Below are 9,763 nucleotides of genomic sequence, written 5' to 3' on the forward strand. Positions count from 1 at the left end.
TGCTCCTTCATTCATTCTCCTTCCTGCCACCTTGTGAAGGTGTTTTGCTTCCCCTTCACCGTCCACCATGATTGTAAGTTTCTCGAGACTTCCCCAACTATGCTGAACTGTGAGTAAATTAAACCTCTTTCCTTTTTAAATTACTCAGTCTCAGGCAGTTCCCTGCAGCAGTGTGAGAATGGACTAATACAGCAGCCAACTCTTCAAACCAGGTTGAAATAATGCAAGTGCCCCACTGTATCCAATCTAGCTGTTTCTGTTCCTCACTTTTGTTTTCTGTTCACCACTCTCCATTTTCTGTCCATAAATGTTATCTGACCATGTGGCAGCCCTGGAGTCATTCTAAACCTATTCCAGTTCTATGAGATGTCTGATCCATGAATTGTTCTTTGCTCAGTTAAAGTCTGTTAAATTTAATTTGTCTGAAGATTTTTTTAAACAAGAAATAGAGAAGCTTTCAAATAGATTTCTATTTCTTCCATGCCAGACATTCTGATGAGAGAATTTAGTGATCATATATAAAAACGTTATACCCTCACCCAAACACATTCTTCATTGGAATGTTCATCTTGAACACTAGAAGCTTCCAAAATTTAAGCAAATATATTTTGTCAATTATCTTAAGTTTACTTTGGCTTATTACTTTATTGTTTTAAGCAATTTGTGAAATATTTCATGGTTTAAGTTTGGAACTGCAATACACCTGTGTTCTCTCTTCAATTTAATATAATGAAAGCTACAGGCTTGCTGTCATAGCTTCAGATTGTGAAGCAGGCACGAGGGTAAGGCGGAAGGTCCATCCTAGCCGAGGCCACCTATGACCTAAGAGGCAAGGCCGACCATGCATGAACAGAGTCAGTACTTGATTTAGATGTGGGTGAAGGACTGAAAAGGTGGAGAGAAAAGTTGGAAAATCCTGACTTGACTCAATGGAGATCAGAGCAACCAAAACTCAACATAGTTTTTGATCTAGACCTTAAAGAATATATTTTTAAAGGAGTGGGGGGTGGATATAATATTGCATTTGGTTTTTCTCTGGAAGTCACACAACAGTCTTGGAGCAAAAGAAGTAAAGTTTTACCTGGATTAGATATGGTTACCATCATAACTAAAGTCCATAGTGTATATATATATATATATATATATATATATATATATATATATGTATAGTCCATAGTGTATATATATATACATATATATATATATGTATATATACATATATATATGTATATATACATATATATATATATGTATATATATATAAAAATCACATGTGGAGCTGGATATTTTTGTTGAATACTTTGCAGAAAAAGAGAAGTCATGCAGTGCTCAACTTCTGAATATTTCCAAGTAGGAAATCTAACAAAATGTCTGAAGGTTTAGTATGTAACTCTTTTATACAATAAAGTATAGAGACATTTATTATCTATCCATTTTTTTAAAAATACATTTCGCTCTGGCCCATCAATTACCTCTTTGGAAATTTGTTTACTGACAAATATTATGTGAAAAGATAACTGTGAAAGAAGACTTATTGCAGCATTATTTATTATAAAATCATTAGAAACAATTTGAGCTTCTAATAAATAATGATAAAAATTAATTTAAAATAGTTTATTAACCACTATCCAATAGAAAACAGTGTAGCCATTAAATATAGGACATCTATCTTGTATGTCATTATTTATAACAGTTTTGGTATTGTTAAAAATAGTGAATAAAGTGAACCTTATATGGTATTCTACCACGCATGTAAACAATAGATATGTGTGTGTGTGTGTGTGTGTGTGTGTGTATGTATGTGTGTATGTATACGGGTTATATGTACATACTTGTACATGCATAAAATATTTCTGGAAGGATACACAAGAAATAGGTAATGATGGTGTTCTCTGCTACAAGATGAACAAAGATGAAAAGAAACATTTTTTTCTGATTATTTTCCTTACATATTTAAAATATTATATTTTTTTATCCTCATAAAATAATTATCTTTCAAATGAAAGTACTACAAAATGGGCAGTATCCTATCAACTAAGGAAAAATACTCTTTTACTTATCTTGCTTAGAACTCATTTTTCCTTCTCAAATTAAAAAACCCTGTCTTTCATGAATACTGAAGAATCCATAGCATTATCTAGTATTTCCGTTACCTTATCTGTCTATTCTCATCTCTGAATTCCCATTAGCCAGGCATTGAGGGCTCTCTGTGTATCGTCTCTAATCTATTACATTTCGTTAAGTCTTGCTCTCTGCTGTCCCCTCACATGGGAATCCCATGAGATAGGAATTGATGGATGGTTTCCAATTTATATCTATCAAGGATACAAAAAACCTGGACTACATTTTTCTCTTTAAAACATTAATTTATAGTTTATGATTTTCTTCATAGTGAAGCAAATGCAGTTTTTAAGTTCAAATGCATGCTTTAGTTTCTACTGGAAGTTTCTAACAGACTACATTGTTTAGGCATTGAGGGCAAGATCATCATTTTGTTTCCTTGTTCAACCACTGGACATAATTTGTTAGTTTCCATTTCCCTGAATTAGTAGCACTTGGGGAGTTCTGCTTTTATGCAGAGTATCACTTTTAAGATAATTTTATTTTTAAGTTGTGGGGTACATGTGTAGAATGTGCAGGTTTGTGACAGAGGTAAACGTGTGCCAGGAAAAACAGCTAATGCATGCCGGGCAGGGTATCACTTCTACCCTCACTTCTCATAGGTCGAGGCCTTCTCTTCCACTCATGTTTCATCTGAAAACTCTAGGGAAAATTCTTCACTCCATGAGAAAGTCTACAGAGTACAGCAACACCAGCTTTGGAGCTCACTCTCTGGCTGTCCGCTATTGCTTTACTTCTAGTAATAGAAATTTTTGTTTTCATGGCACTCCCAACTATTCCCTAAAATACATTTTGAAGACATCTTTAAGAGAGGTAAAAACTAACCCATAGTTGGGGGGAAGATATTGCAATATGCATATTATTTCAAAGAGTTATATCCAGAATATTGAAAGAACATCTTTATTTAAGGAATAACAATAAAACCAGAGTAGCTAAAAGGAAGACAGCAAAAGGAAGATTGGTTGTAGATGAGGCTACAGGGGAATCTGGGGTCCACATCATAACTGGCTTTTCAGGCCTATGAACTATGGCTTTATTCTGAATGAGATGAGATGCTGTTGAGTGATTTTGAGCAGAAGGGTGACATGATCTGATTTAAGTTTTAAAAGGATTACTCACAGTGTTGGGGCAAGGGCAGAATAAGATAGCTCAGTTATGAGGTCACTGCAATAACCTAACCATGAAATAGAGGTGCCTTGGGCTACAGCATTAGCAGTGGAGGTGGCAAAGTATTATTGGATTCTGCATGCATTTTGAAAGACAGGATTTTCTGACAGATTGAATGTGTACTCTGAAAGAAATTGGGGAGTCAAGGTAACGTCTACATTTCTGGCCTGAGCATCTAAAAGAATACAGCTGCCAGCAGTCAAGATAGGGGATGACTGCCCATGAAATGAGTTTTGGGAGGGAGAGAAGAAATTTGAATTTGGATATGTAAAGTTAGAGAAAGAACTGGAAATGTCAAACAGGCAGCCAGATATGTGAATCCGGAATTACAAAGAGATATGTGGGTTGGAAATACAAACTTGAGAGTAGCCTAGCTTTTAGTTAGGGTTTACATATTTTAGGATAGATGGTATCACTAAGGCAAAGTGATGGATAGAGAGGAGATCTAACTGCTGAATGCCCTTTGCATTCAATGGTTAAGAGATCAGGCGGATGAAGAGTCACCAGTGAGGGACACCGGGAAGGCACAGCCAGTAAGGTGGGAGGAAAACCATGGCAATGTGGTGTCCTGGAAGCTGGATAAACATCTGCTGCAGGAGGAGGCAATGATCACCGGTGTCCAATGCTCCCGTGAGGACACAGTTGAAAGATCTCAAGATTGAAAACAGCTCACAGACGTCGATATTGAGAAATGATCGTTGGACTTAGCAATGCAGAGCTCATCGGTGTCTTTTATAAGAAAAATGTCAGTGGCGTGGTAAGGCCAAATTCGAATGGAAGTGTGTCCAAAACAGGGTGGGAGCTTAAGCATTACACTTTATTATTATTATTTTAAAGACAGGGTCTCATTTTGTCACCCAGGCTGGAGTGCAGTGGTGCCATCAGCATGACTCACTGTAGCCTTGACTTCCCAGGTTCAAGAGATCCTCCCTCAGTCTCCCAAGTAGCTGGGGCTACAGGTGTATGCCACTGTAGCCAGCTAATTTTTGTATTTTTTATAGAGATGGGGTTCCACTGTGTTGCCCAGGTTGGTCTCAGACTCTTAAACTCAAGCAGTCCACTTGCCTCAGCCTTCCAAAGTGCTGGGATGACAGGTGTATGCCACTGTGCTCAGGCTGAAAACCTTGCTCAATAAGTAGTGCCATACGCAGGATCAGAAAAGGGGAAGAAGTTTGGTCAAAAGAAGGGTATCACACCTATAATCCCAGCACTTTGGGAGGCCGAGGCAGGTGGATCATTTGAGGTCAGGAGTTCAAGACTAGCCTTGCCATTATTGTGAAACCTCGTCTCTACTAAAAATCGAAAAATCAGCCAGCTGTGGTGGCATGCACCTGTAATCCTAGCTACTTGGGAGGCTGAAGCAGGATAATTGCTTGAACTCAGGAGACAGAGGTTATTGTGAGCTGAGATTGCACTGCAGCCTGGGCAAGAGAGCCACAGTCCATCGGAAAAAAAAAAAAAAGGAGAGAGAGAAGGCTTTTTTTTGTTTGTTTATAAGATGGGAAAATTAATAGTATATTCATATTCATATCAATGGGAATGATCCAGTAGGGTGGGAAAATATGAGGGAGAGAGGGAGAGCATTGCTCCAGTAGTGACCCTGGGTAGGTGAAAAGGTGAGGGAAGTAGTGTATAAATGGGTGGAGGGTACCTTAATAACTTGGGGAGATTTCACTCAGAGTAATGGGGAATGTCATAGAATATAAAGATGTGGATTTGTTGGTAGTTTTGCTGCTGCTAACCTTTGGAAACTGTCTTCCAATTGCTGCAATTATTGCAACAAAATACCAAGCATGTCACTAGTTGATAGTAAGAATGGAAATAAAAGTGTTGGAGGTTTGAGGAGAAAGGGAAATGTGTGATAACGCAACTGAAGGAAAAGTAAGAACTAACAGATTAGGAAAATATATAATGGTCAGACAGCAACAATGTTCACTTAAAATTCTTGGTATAAATATTAATTATGGAATAGTCGGAATGGCTACATGCTTTTCTCTGAAAATGATGAGATGTGTGAGCACAGGCGGTAGGGCGTGGAGTAGGTAGAAAGTTGGATTGACTTGGGTTGTGGTTTTGCCAAAGAAAGATAATGCGATGAAAGGAGTGAGGGGTTTGGAGATGAATGTAAAGGACCTGCTGTAATGACTGATCTTGGAGCTTAAGTTGGATAAGGAGGGAAGATAGGACACAGAGGGGTTGAGGGACAGTGGACAGATGATAGGACTTATGAAATGGTGGTAATATAGGGAAGAAAAGACTATTTGCGTTGGAATGCTAAAGGAAGTGAGCTAGCAAGATAAGGAACAGTGGTCAAGATTGGTTGTTTGATATTGTGACTATGAAGGAGTTCTGCATATCGATAATGGCACAGTCTTGAAATGGTTGGCTGGGGTCCTATGAAGGACAAGATCCATAAATGACAAAAGGCCAAGGAACAGAGAGGAAGAGCTTCGACAGAATTGTCTGGTGGGTATTGAATACAGTAATTAAGCCAAAGCCATTGTGGGAGACAGCGGTAGTGGATTAGAAGCTAAAATCATCAACAAATGAAAACTATCCAGTAATTAAAACTTCTTGTCTGCTTTGTTTTCTTCTTCTGGACTTGAAGGCTTCTTTCCCTCTCTATCCCAAGACACTGTATGTGATTTCCTCCTAGAGGATCTGCTTTCCTAGGATCTGGCCTAGTAGACCGTAGTAGGATCTGGTCTCAACGTTTCCTTTCCCAACACCTTTTTCATGTAACTGTTTGACAGGTTAATCTGAAAAAATAGATCTGGTTTACCACCTTACTGTTTGACAGCCATTTAATTGTTCCCCATCACCTGTAGTGACGTCTGAGCTCTGCCAGGAATTCAAGGTCTTGTCTGACCTACAGACTTCTTACCTTCTCATCTTCTGCTCTTGGACTTTAAATTTTAGCAACAGAAAGCAATGTGTGCATTTCCACTTTCCCTGTTGTCTTTTCCATGTGGCTTTTTATTTCCTTCAGCTGGGACTGCCTCTCCTTCCTTCTACTGTGCCCAGTTCTTCGTCTGGCAACATTCACTTCATCACGTAAGCTCCCACCCAAGAATCATGTTTTCCAGAAATCCTTTGAAGCTGTAATTATTGTAGACTTTGGACCATGGGTATAATTTTTCAGTTAAGTTTACCAGCAGTTTGTGAATATTTGTGGGATGCAAGAAGAATTGAATACTTGATATTTTTTCTTATACCTTTGAGGAATTTATAACTTATAGCAAATTGGACTCTCTAAGCCACATTTTACTTTTTGTGCATATTTGTTTTATATTTGAAGGCAAGTAAAAAATAACATAAGGTAACATGGTACTTCGCTTAGTCCTGAACATTTCAGGAATGCTGAAAGTTGTTTTTTTTTTTTTTTTTTTTTTTGAGACGGAGTTTTGCTCTTGTTACCCAGGCTGGAGTGCAATGGCGTGATCTCGGCTCACCGCAACCTCCGCCTCCTGGGTTCAGGCAATTCTCCTGCCTCAGCCTCCTGAGTAGCTGGGATTACAGGCACGCACCATCATGCCCAGCTAATTTTTTTTTTTTTTTGTATTTTTAGTAGAGACAGGGTTTCACCATGTTGACCAGGATGGTCTCGATCTCTTGACCTTGTGATCCACCTGCCTTGGCCTCTCAAAGTGCTGGGATTACAGGCTTGAGCCACTGCACCTGGCCTCTGAAAGTTTAAAGAGGTAAAGAAATCCAGTGCTACTCAAAGTACCCACTGTCTGACACCAGTCCCTAAACACTTTCCAGGCTCTGAGAAATTTGTTTCCTGTCTGCTATGAGATAAGGAGTTTGAATCAAAATACAAATCAGCCGCATTCCTAAGCACACTTGTTAGTTTGCTGAAGTGTTTTCTTATAATTAGTCTTTCTTGATGATTTTCAATGGCATCTTGAACGGCATCAGCCACTACTTTTATATTAACAGTGGGGAGACAGAGGCACAGTAAGAGGATAGTGTCTTGCGTAAAGTCATATCACAACTTAGTACTGAAATCTGTGACTCCTGGCACCAATCCAGTGCTTTCTAAGACTCCACGCTTGCCTTTAGAACTGTTTCCTATACTCACGTTTGGTTTTAATTATTTGACTCTTAATTTGATTTAAAAAAAAAAAGTTCATTCCTATTCCATAGTAGGTTTACCTTTCCCAGAATGTTATTTTTTTTTCAATGTCTTTATCTTTCTGGTGGAAAAGAATCAGCATGTGTTGCGGTATTATTATTTAAATGTTTATAGTCTGCCATTTTCCGCACACCAAGTCCCCAGCAGCGTCGAGTCAGACGGTCTCACACAGGTATCGTCTGCTCCATCTGGTCCTCGGCTTTCTCCAGGCAGGCCCCTGTATGGTGCAGCAGCTGAAGGTCCATATGGTCTCAGGTGCAGCCCCAGGTAGAGCATATTGCAGCATGCCAGTCCGCAGGCCCTGCGGCGGGAAGAACTGCCGGGACGCACACATCTGAGTGAAGTGGCCACCGCTGTGCCAAAATCAGAGGGCAGAAGGTGTTCTTGGCTGCCACGATGATCTGGACTTCCAGGACCGGTTGGGGACTGAGAAGCATACTGCATTGCAAATGTCAGTGCCCAGGCAGGCAGCATCCGGAGAGCAAAGGAAGCTGCTTCCCTTTACCTCTTTACCTGTTTCAGTCACACTAAGTCAGGTAAAGGATTTTGAATGGATAAGGTGATGTCAAAAGAAACTGATATGCCTAAAATCACAAAGCTTGGAGTTTAGCCTTTTCTTCAAATTTGTTTTTGTTTTTTTTTTTTTAATTTTTATTTTTTTTAGTTTTACTTTTTTTTTAGTTTTAGTTTTGTTTTAGTTTTCTGCTTTGTTTCCTTTCTAAATATCTAAGAAGAGTGTCCTAAAGGAAATCTGTATTGCAATTTAGAATTTTTCCCTTTATTCTAGTCTATATTCTATCAATGAAGTCAACATAAAATGAGTGTGGTCATTAATCTTTGAAAAATAAGAATTCCTTCTGAAATTTTAAAATTCCTGATCAATGATAGTGAAGGCTACAAAGAGAGATACTGTCTTAGTATATCCCAGCTGCTACAACAAAAATCCTGGGTGGCTTATAAACTACAGAAATTTATTTCTCGCAGTTCTGGAGGCTGGAAATCCAAGATCTAGGTGCCGGCCGATTCTGTGCCTGGTGAAGGATTGCATCCTGATTCATGGATGGCTGCTTCTGGCTGTGTCCTCACGCAGTGGAGGGGGCAAGGGTCTGTCTTGGGCATCTTTTATGAAGACACTAATTGTATTCATGAGGTTGTCATCCCCATTATCTAATCACTCCCTAAAGATCTCATATTCTCATAGCATCACCTTGAGGGTCAGGATTTCCACTTGTGAATTTTGAAGGAACACAAACATTCAGAACCACTGTGATTTTCAATGCAAGGGGTACCCTGCTGCTCTCTCCTCAGGGGCCTCTGGTCCTGCCGAAGATTGCATGTTTGGTTCTCTATTCAATGGGGTTTCTTACTGGGGACACTAGGAAGCCCTTACTATCACATTTTACCATTTCACATTAAACTCCAAATCTTTTAAAGTAGGTTTTAAAAGTCATCTATGAAGCCTGAGGTGAGCTTTATAATGAAGCTTCCAGGGAAGTGTAGTAACTTTTTTTTTTTTTGGTGTAAAATTGTTTCATTTCTTTTAGAACACTTGGAATTCAGGTGAATTCCCCAAGGCAAGGAAAATATTAATGCACATCTATTTTTAAATCCTGAAAAAATGAAAAATAAATACAATGATTTTAATTCGCATTTTTCATGTCTCTATAAAACATGTATCAAAAGATATAATTTATTTCCAGCTTTCGTAAGTTCACACAGTTTTATGGAGACAAATCCATTTGCTTTATGAAACTGCACAGTCCAAATTGAACCAATAACTAATATCCAGGTGTATTACAGGGAAGTTTTAAATTGCTTTCACTTTCCATGTTCTTCAATGAATAGAGAAAATATGGATTAAACCACCTGAATATTGAGTGATGATGTAACTGGAGAGTTTAACTCATGGAGTGGAAATCAACAATGGAATGTTGACAACATTTTTACTAGTAATTTGCATTACAGAAAAGGAAGACTTTTTTTTTTTTGGACAGGGTCTCACTCTGTTACCAAGGCTGATGTGCAGTGATGCAATCACAGCTCACAGTAGCCTTGACCTCCCCAGATTTAGGTGATCCTCCCATCTCAGCCTTTCAAGTAGCTGAGACTACAGGTGCATGCTACCACACCTGGCTAATTTTGTATTTTTTTGTAGAGATGGAATTTCACTATGTTGCTCAGGCTTGTCTTGAACTCCTGAGCTCATGCAATCTACCTGTCTTGGCCTCCAAAAGTGCTGGGATTATAGGCATGAGTTACCATGTCTGGCCTCAGGAAGACATATTCTTTAAGTTATAAGTGATGTAAGATTATGAAATAATATAAAAGCAAATAGTA

The sequence above is a fragment of the Saimiri boliviensis genome, chromosome 1, assembly GCF_048565385.1.
Source record: "Saimiri boliviensis isolate mSaiBol1 chromosome 1, mSaiBol1.pri, whole genome shotgun sequence".
Lineage (NCBI taxonomy): Eukaryota > Metazoa > Chordata > Mammalia > Primates > Cebidae > Saimiri > Saimiri boliviensis.